Below are 9,375 nucleotides of genomic sequence, written 5' to 3' on the forward strand. Positions count from 1 at the left end.
AACGAGACACTGAGGCAACCAGACACTGAGACAACGAGACACTGAGGCAACGAGACACGCAGACACAGAGACAAAGACACTGAGGCGCAGACACTGAGGCGAGACACTGAGGCGGAGACACAGAGACAAGACACTGAGGCAACGAGACACTGAGGCGACGAGACACAGAGACAACGAGACACTGAGACAACGAGACACAGGCAACAAGACACTGAGAAACTGAGAGACACAGAGACAATTTTACTGATTCACTGTAGTTTTAATATTCTCAATTTTGTAGTTCAACTGTTGTAGTTTCACTATTGTACTTTTACTGTAGAGGTTTTACTGTAGTTTAACTGTTGTAGTTTAACTGTTGTAGTTTAACTGTTGTAGTTTAACTGTTGTAGTTTAACTGTTGTAGTTATACTTTAGTTGTACTGTTGTAGTTTTACTGTTTAAGTTTCACTGTTGTAGTTATACTGTAGTTTAACTCTTGTAGTTATACATTAGTTTAACTCTTGTAGTTGTACTGTTGTAGTTTTACTGTTTACCGTTCACTGTTGTAGTTATACTGTAGTTTAACGCTTGTAGTTATACTTTAGTTGTACTGTTGTAGTTTTACTGTTTAAGTTTCACTGTTGTAGTTATACTGTAGTTTAACTCTTGTAGTTGTACTGTTGTAGTTGTACTGTACTTTAACGCTTGTAGTTATACATTAGTGTATTAGTTGTACTGTTGTAGTTATACTGTAGTTTCACTGTTGTAGTTGTACTGTTGTAGTTTCACTGTTGTAGTTGTACTGTTGTAGTTTCACTGTTGTAGTTATTCTGTTTGTAGTTTTACTGTTGAAGTTTCACTGTTGTAGTTATACTGTAGTTTCACTGTTGTAGTTGTACTGTTGTAGTTATACTGTTGTAGTTACACTGTTGTAGTGTTACTGTTGTAGTTATACATTTGCAGTTTTACTGTTGTAGTTTAATTCTTGTAGTTATACTGTTGAAGATTTACTCTTTGTAGTTACACTGTTAGTTTTACTGTTGTAGTTATACGTTGCAGTTTTACTGTTGTGGTTACTGTTGTAGTTAGCCTACATTTGCAGTTTTACTGTTGTAGTTATACTGTTGTAGTTTCACTGTTGTAGTTATTCTGTTGTAGTTTTACTGTTGAAGTTTCACTGTTGTAGTTATACTGTAGTTTCACTGTTGTAGTTGTACTGTTGTAGTTATACTGTTGTATTTACACTGTTGTAGTGTTACTGTTGTAGTTATACCATTTTGCAGTTTTACTGTTGTAGTTTTAAATTCCTTGTAGTTATACTGTTGAAGATTTACTCTTGTAGTTTTACTGTTGTAGTTATACATTTGCAGTTTTACTGTTGTAGTTAGACTGTTGTAGTTTTACTGTTGTAGTTATACATTTGCAGTTTCACTGTTGTATGAATTATACTGTAGTTTTGTTGTAGTTGTACTGTTATGTTACGTTGTAGTGTTACTGTTGTAGTTATACATTTGCAGTTTTACTGTTGTAGTTTAATTCTTGTAGTTATACTGTTGAAGATTTACTCTTGTAGTTACACTGTTGTAGTTTTACTGTTGTAGTTATACATTTGCAGTTTTGTTGTAGTTGTACTGTTGTAGTTATACTGTTGTAGTTACACTGTTGTAGTGTTACTGTTGTAGTTATACATTTGCAGTTTTACTGTTGTAGTTTAATTCTTGTAGTTATACTGTTGAAGATTTACTCTTGTAGTTACACTGTTGTAGTTTTACTGTTGTAGTTATACATTTGCAGTTTTACTGTTGTAGTTATACTGTTGTAGTTACACTGTTGTAGTTACACTGTTGTAGTTTTACTGTTGTAGTTATACATTTGCAGTTTTACTGTTGTAGTTTAATTCTTGTAGTTACACTGTTTTAGATTTACTGTTGTGGTTTTACTGTTGTAGTTTTACTGTTGTAGTTTTACTGTTGTAGTTTAACTCTTGTCATTACATTGTTGAAGTTTTACTCTTATAGTTATATTAATGTAGTTATACTGTAGTATCACTCTTGTAATTTTACTGTTGTGGTTTTACTGTTGTAGTTTTACTGTTTAGGTTTCACTGTTGTAGTTATACTGTTATAGTTGTACTGTTGTAGTTGTACTGTTTAAGTTTCACTGTTGTAGTTATACTGTAGTTTAACTCTTGTAGTTTAACTGTTGTAGTTGTACTGTTGTAGTTATACTGTTGCAGTTCCACTGTTTTAGTTTAACATTATTGTAGTTATACTGTTGTATTTTTACTCTTGTAGTTTTACTGTTAAAGTGTTACTGTTGTAGTTTCACTGCTGTAGTTTTACTCTTGTTTTCATATTAATATGTTTTTTTTGACTGTTGAAGTTTTACTCTTGTAGTTTTACTGTCACCAGGTGATGAACGCGGCGAGAATCCACGACAAGCAGAAGTTGAAGTCGTTCTGGGAGAAGAGGATTGTTCAGCACACTGAGCACATGGACGACGACGAGAAGCTGAGGGGACGCAGCGCTCTGTCACGGTCAGCAGTGCAAACATTTACTATCAACTATTTATTATTTACCTACAGTTTCACAGATTTTAACTGTTATTATTCACAATGTTATTCTGTGTTTTTTCTCTTTCATTAAATTACATTAAAGTGTTTTTTTTTTTTAGGTCAGAGTTAATAAAGTATTTACTACCAGTTTAATGAACTTCAAGATTTGTATTTACACACGAAAATGCTGCTAGGTCATAACTGTTGTGATGTTAAAGTATAATGCATAAAGTATCTACACACAAATGTACAGCACAAAAATATACTATTAGGCACAACTACTATATAATTACAATAAAATGCAGTATTTATACGTGACAATAGTGCTAAATCACTGCTAATATACTGTACGGCATAACTATTGTGAAGTTACAGTTGAATACATTATTTCTAAACAATCATACTATACATATATAGTATATATATACATATGTATATAAATGTGATGTATTATTATTATTATTATTGTTATAATAATAATATAATAATATAAATAATAATATAATATATATATAATATAATATATATATATATATATATATATATATATATATATATATATATATATATATATATATATATATATATATATATATATATATATATATATATGTATATATGTAGCAACACTGGAAAAAAGGAAAGTATGGTTGAGAAACCACAGACCGTGGTGTTTTCTCTTAAATGGCCACCAGGTGGCATTATAATTCAGGTACAGATGAACTGTAGGAACAGGGGTAAAGTACTAACTGTCGCGCGCTCTGTGTCACCTCCTCATTGTTTTCTAAAATTCCTGTGTCGTGTTTTCAGCGCGCCTGTCTGTCGTTGCGTAGAAGCCAGAGAATGTTGATTAGCTGCAGCTCGACTTTATGTTTAATCCTCAAAGATCAGCGTGTTCGTCCGTGGACAGACGAGCAGATTAACAGACACATGAGACCATGTGCTGACAGACAGACACTAACACGCTCACACGCTCACGCAGACACAACAATATTCATCCTGTCACGACTCACACGACCACATATGACCACACACACACACACACACACAGCGATGACTGCAGATTACGTTTCACTGCACAATGAATTTAAGGCCAGGATTGATGGTGAGAGGTTAAACACTGACCTCATGTCTGCCTCCTGACCTCATGTCTGCCTCCTGAACACACACACACACGCACACGCACACACACACAACACAGGCATGCCACACACTCAAACACACACACACACACGCACACACACACACACACACACACACACACGCTACACAGGCATGCACGCACTCAAACACGCACGCGCACACACACACACACGCTACGCACTCCTCAAGCTCTCACACACACGCACGCACACCTGCACGCGCACACGCACGCATTACGCACTCACACACACATACGCACACACACACGCACCACATTCCTCAACACACCAACACACTCACACACAAACACTCACACACAAACACACACACACACACACTTCAAACACTCACACACACACACACACACACACAACGCACGCCGCGCCGCTACCGCGCCGCACTCAAACACTCACGCTGCGCGCCACGCACACTCAAACGCACGCATACGCACTCAAACACTCACTCACTCACACAAACACACTCAAACACCTCAAGCACTCACTCACACACACAAACATGCAGCACACACACTGCTGCCTTACGCCGCGCACACTCAAACACTCACACACCACGCCACGCTTACACATCTAAATATACTTTTTTTGTCAAATGTTAAATACTAAACTATGACTTTTTGTCACGGCTATGATGACATACTAAACTATGACTTTTGAACGACATAAGTTTTGAACTATTATTACCAACTATGACTTTTGTAGAATTTTGAACGTATACTAAACTATGACTTTTTTTGTTGGGCCGACATATAAAATGACTTTTATTAAATGTTTGGAACATACTAAACTAACTAGCGACATACTAAACTATGACTTTTTGTCAAATGTTAGACTACATACTAAACTATGACTTTGACTTTTTAAATTTTGAATCCACATACTAAACTATGACTTTTTTTTGTCTACAAACTTTATGACTTTTGTTAAATACTAAACCATGACTTTTTGTCAAATGTTGACATTACTAAACTATGACTTTTTGTTAAATTTTGGACAACATATAAACTATGACTATTTTGGGCGACATCTACTAAACTTTTTGTTAAATTTTGAGCGACGCGCAAACTATGACTTTTTTGTCAAATGTTGGATCTATTATAAACTATGACTTTTTGGTAAATTTTGGACGACATACTAAACTATGACTTTTGTCACATTTTGATCCACATACCAACTATGACTTTTGTTAAATTTTGGACACATACTAAACTATGACTTTTTGTCAAATGTTGGATCTATTATTACTAAATTTTGAGCGACATACCAAACTATGACTTTTGTCATATGACTTTTGTTAAATTTTTGAGACGGATGACTACATACTAAACTATGACTTTTAAATTTTGGACGACATACTAAACTATGACTTTTTGTTAAACTCCACATACTAAACCATTTTGTCAAATGTTGGACGACATATACTAAACTTTTGTTATGACATTTTGTTAAATTTTGAACCACATACGACAACTAAACTATGACTTTTTGTCAAATGTTGGACGACATACTAAACTATGACTTTTGTTAAATTTGGACATACTAAACTATGACTTTGTTAAATTTTGACTGAATACTAAACTATGACTTTTGTTAAATTTTGACATACTAAACTATGAACTTTTTCAAATGTTGGACGGAACATATTAAACTATGACTTTGTTTAAATTTTTGACATACTAAACTATGACTTTTTGTTAAATTTTATACTAACTATGACTTTTGTCAAATGTTGACGACACTTACTAAACTATGACTTTGATATTCAAAAACGACATAACTAAACTATGACTTTTTGTCAAAATCTTGAACGACATACCAAACTATGACTTTTTGTTAAATTTTGAGCGACATACTAAACTATGACTTTTTGTCAAATGTTGGAGCCTTACTAAACCACATACTGTCACATGACTTTTTGTCACAGAAACATACTAAACTATGACTTTTGTTAAATTAAACTTGACTGTCAAATGTTGGACGACATACTAAACTATGACTTTGTTAAATTTTGAGCGACATCAAATGTTGTTAGACTGACATACCAAACTATGACTTTTTGTCAAATGTTGGACGTACATACTAAACTATGATATTAAACTAAACTATGACTTTTGTTAAATTTTGTTAAATTGTTGACCTATTATACTAAACTATGACTTTTGTTAAATTTTGAACTACATACTAAACTATGGATCTTTTGTCAAATGTTGGATCTAATATACTAAACTATGACTTTTTGTCAAATGTTGGATCTACATACTAAACTATGACTTTTGTTAATTTTGGATCATTACTAAACTATGACTTTTGTTAAATTTACAACTCATTATTACTAAACTATGACTTTTTGTCAAATGTTGGACGATGACTCATTATACTAAACTATGACTTTTTGTCACATTTTGGACCACATACTAAACTATGACTTTTGTTAAATTTTGGACTATTATACTAAACTATGACTTTTTTGTCAAATGTTGGACGACATACTAAACTATGACTTTTTGTTAAATTTTGAACTATGACTTTTTGTCCAAATACTAAACTATGACTTTTTGTTTTTTGTCAAATGTCAAATTTACGACTTATTATACTAAACTATGACTTTTTGTAAAATTTTGACTATTATTACTAAACTATGACTTTTTGTCAAATGTTGGAGACTACATACTAAACTATGACTTTTGTTAAATTTTGGACGACTATACTAAACTATGACTTTTGTTGTTGGACGACATACTAAACTATGACTTTTTGTTAAATTTTGAACGACATACTAAACTATGACTTTTTTGTCAAATGTTGACTTTTTGTCAAATGTTGATGACTTTTTGTCACATTTTGGATCTATTATACTCAAACTATGACTTTTTGTTACCCTTGACGACATACCAAACTATGACTTTTGTTAAATTTTGGACACATACTAAACTATGACTTTTTGTAAAATGTTGACTATGACTTTTGTTCAATTTTGAATGACATACTAAACTATGACTTTTTGTTAAATTTTGTTAACTATGACTTTTGTCAAATGTTGGACGACATACTAAACTATGACTTTTGTTAAATTTTGAGCGACATACTAAACTATGACTACTTTGACTTTCCAAGTACGACGACATGTTAAACCTATGACTTTTGTTAAATTTTGAGCTACATACTAAACTATGACTTTTTCAAATGTTGGAACATTTGAACTATTACTTTTGTCTCATTTTACAAACTATAAACTATGACTTTTTTGTCTCATTTTAGACTATTATACTAAACTATGACTTTTGTCTCATTTTGTAAACTTGACTTTTGTCACTACACTATACTAACTGTCACATGACTAACCTATGACTTTTGTCAAATGGACGACATTAACCTATGACTTTTGTTAGAATTTTGAACGACATACTAAACTATGACTTTTCTGTCAAATTTGGGCGACACTAAACTATGACTTTTTGTCAAATTTTGTCACATTTTGACATACTAACCTATGATTATACAAACTTGTGACTTTTTGGGCGGACTAACCTATGACTTTTTTGTCAAACTTTTTGTCAAAATTTGGACGACTTTTTTGTCATACTAAACTATGACTTTTGTAAAAATTTTGGACTCACATTAAATTATGCACTTTTGACGACTAAACTACTTTTTGTTAAATTTTGAACCCACATACTATGACTTTTTGTCAAATGTTGACCTACATACCAAACTATGACTTTTGTTAAATTCTGCTATGACCTCTTTACTGAACTATGACTTTTTGTACAAATGTTGGACTTTTTGACATACCCTAACCTATGACTTTTGTCACTATGTTTGATGTTGACGACATACAAACTATAACCTATTTTTATCTACATATTAAACTATGACTTTTTTGTCTCATTTTTTTATTATTACCAAACTATTATGACTTTTTGTCTCATTTTGGATCTATACTAAACTATGAGCTATGACTTTTCTGTCAGTTTTGGACAAATTTTGACTCCACATATAACTAACCTATGACAAATTTGACCTTATTATACTAACCTATGACTTTTGTGGTCAAATTTTGACTATTATTACTAAACTATGACTTTTTGTTTTTTGACTATGACTCAAACCTATGACTTTTTTGTCAAATTTTGAACGTCATACTAACCTATGACTTTTTTGTCACATTTTGAACGACATACTAACCTATGACGTTTTTGTCAAATTTTGGACAACATATGACTAAATAGCTTACTTAACAGTTACTATGACTTTTTGTTACTGTTCTATACAGTACTATGATATTTCTTCATTGGGATCATCAGGAAACCATCTCTTTCTCTTACCCAGTTCTCTGTCTGTCTCTCTGCAGACTGAGAGAGCAGTGGACGATCAGATTGGACCAGAGGAACCGACACCAGCAGAGTTTCTTTGAGGAGAGAATCAGACGAGCTGAAATAGCCCAGCAGACTCTCAGGAGACTTCACTCAGCCTGAAAACCAGCGCTGGTTCTATTCTGCAGCAGATGCATTTTTAAAAAAAAAAAACATTTTGTTACATTTTATTTTACTTTGAACAGTAACTATTAAGTAAGCTATTTACAGTTGAATAAAGATTCAAGTAAAATATATTAAAAACTATAATTGAAATTCATGTTTCATGTTTACACTTGAAATAAAGTGAAAGATATGAGTTTGTGTGTGTCAAAACAATGTCATGGTGTGTGTCATTTATTTCAATGAGGACAGTCTGCATGGACACGCTGCAATTCATCATTCAACCAGCAGAGAGCAGCAACACACTGTGAAGCAACAATCATAGATGGTCAGTATCTTGTTCTTCTTGTTCCATGAACAATTTTTAAAAATGCAATCAGTTAACAGAAAGTACAGTTTTGGTCAGAAGAAGAGATGAAATGTAAAAACATGTCAGACTGATATTTTCAGACAGTTCTTCCACACATTTTTAAAATTATTATAAAATATTGTAAAACAATTTGAGATATAAATATATTAATATTACTTTAAACAAGTAAACCAGACATTTTCAATACATTTACTGATAATTGATAATTGATACTGAGGCAAATAAAATCTTGCTGTTGTAGAGATGTAAGTGGACGTGATCTGTGATCACAGCTGTGGCTGAAAACAAAAAATTAGAAATAAATCTTGAGTTTTCTGTTGTCTTAAGACCTTTAAAACACCAACATCACTGCAAAGAAGCAACAATGAACTGTGAATCTGGAGGTGAATAAATTAAAGAGAAGCAAAGGAAAATGGCTTCATAGAGATAAACAGGCGAGTCAGCATCTTGAGAGGACGAGCTGCTGCTGAATCATTTTCCAGAATAAAAGAAAGAAAAACCTGTGCACTGAAAATACTGAAGAAGAGACAAAGACGCTCTGCAAAAAAATTGTGAGATTAATGTCAGACTGCTGAGAGAAAAAAAAAAAAATCAGAATTGGGGACAGAAGTTTAGAAGTAGACTCAGAAGTAGGCTTTGTGTTTCCATGTTTGTGTTTACATTACAAACAGAGAAGAAATGCTGAGGAAATTCTGAAGTTTGTTTCTATGCAGATGATACTGCAACATTTATGATCTTATTCAAAAGATAAGAGATAAGAGATAAAGATAGAGATAGATAGATAGATAGATAGATAGATGGATAGATAGATAGATAGATAGATAGATTTTTATTTTA

At 32.5% G+C, this 9,375-nt stretch overlaps 1 long non-coding RNA gene across 1 annotated transcript in view; it reads left to right on the forward strand.

Annotated features, from left to right (window-relative positions):
- The window catches only part of LOC122758570, a 10,234-nt gene extending 1,947 nt beyond the window's left edge, over positions 1-8,287 (forward strand). Inside the window, exons 4-5 of the long non-coding RNA XR_006358168.1 lie at positions 2,391-2,515; positions 8,045-8,287. This is a non-coding gene — a long non-coding RNA (uncharacterized LOC122758570). The remainder of the gene's footprint in view (positions 1-2,390; positions 2,516-8,044) is intronic.
- The last annotated feature ends 1,088 nt before the right edge of the window (positions 8,288-9,375 follow it).

This window comes from Solea senegalensis, linkage group LG21, assembly GCF_019176455.1.
Source record: "Solea senegalensis isolate Sse05_10M linkage group LG21, IFAPA_SoseM_1, whole genome shotgun sequence".
Taxonomy (NCBI): Eukaryota; Metazoa; Chordata; class Actinopteri; order Pleuronectiformes; family Soleidae; genus Solea; species Solea senegalensis.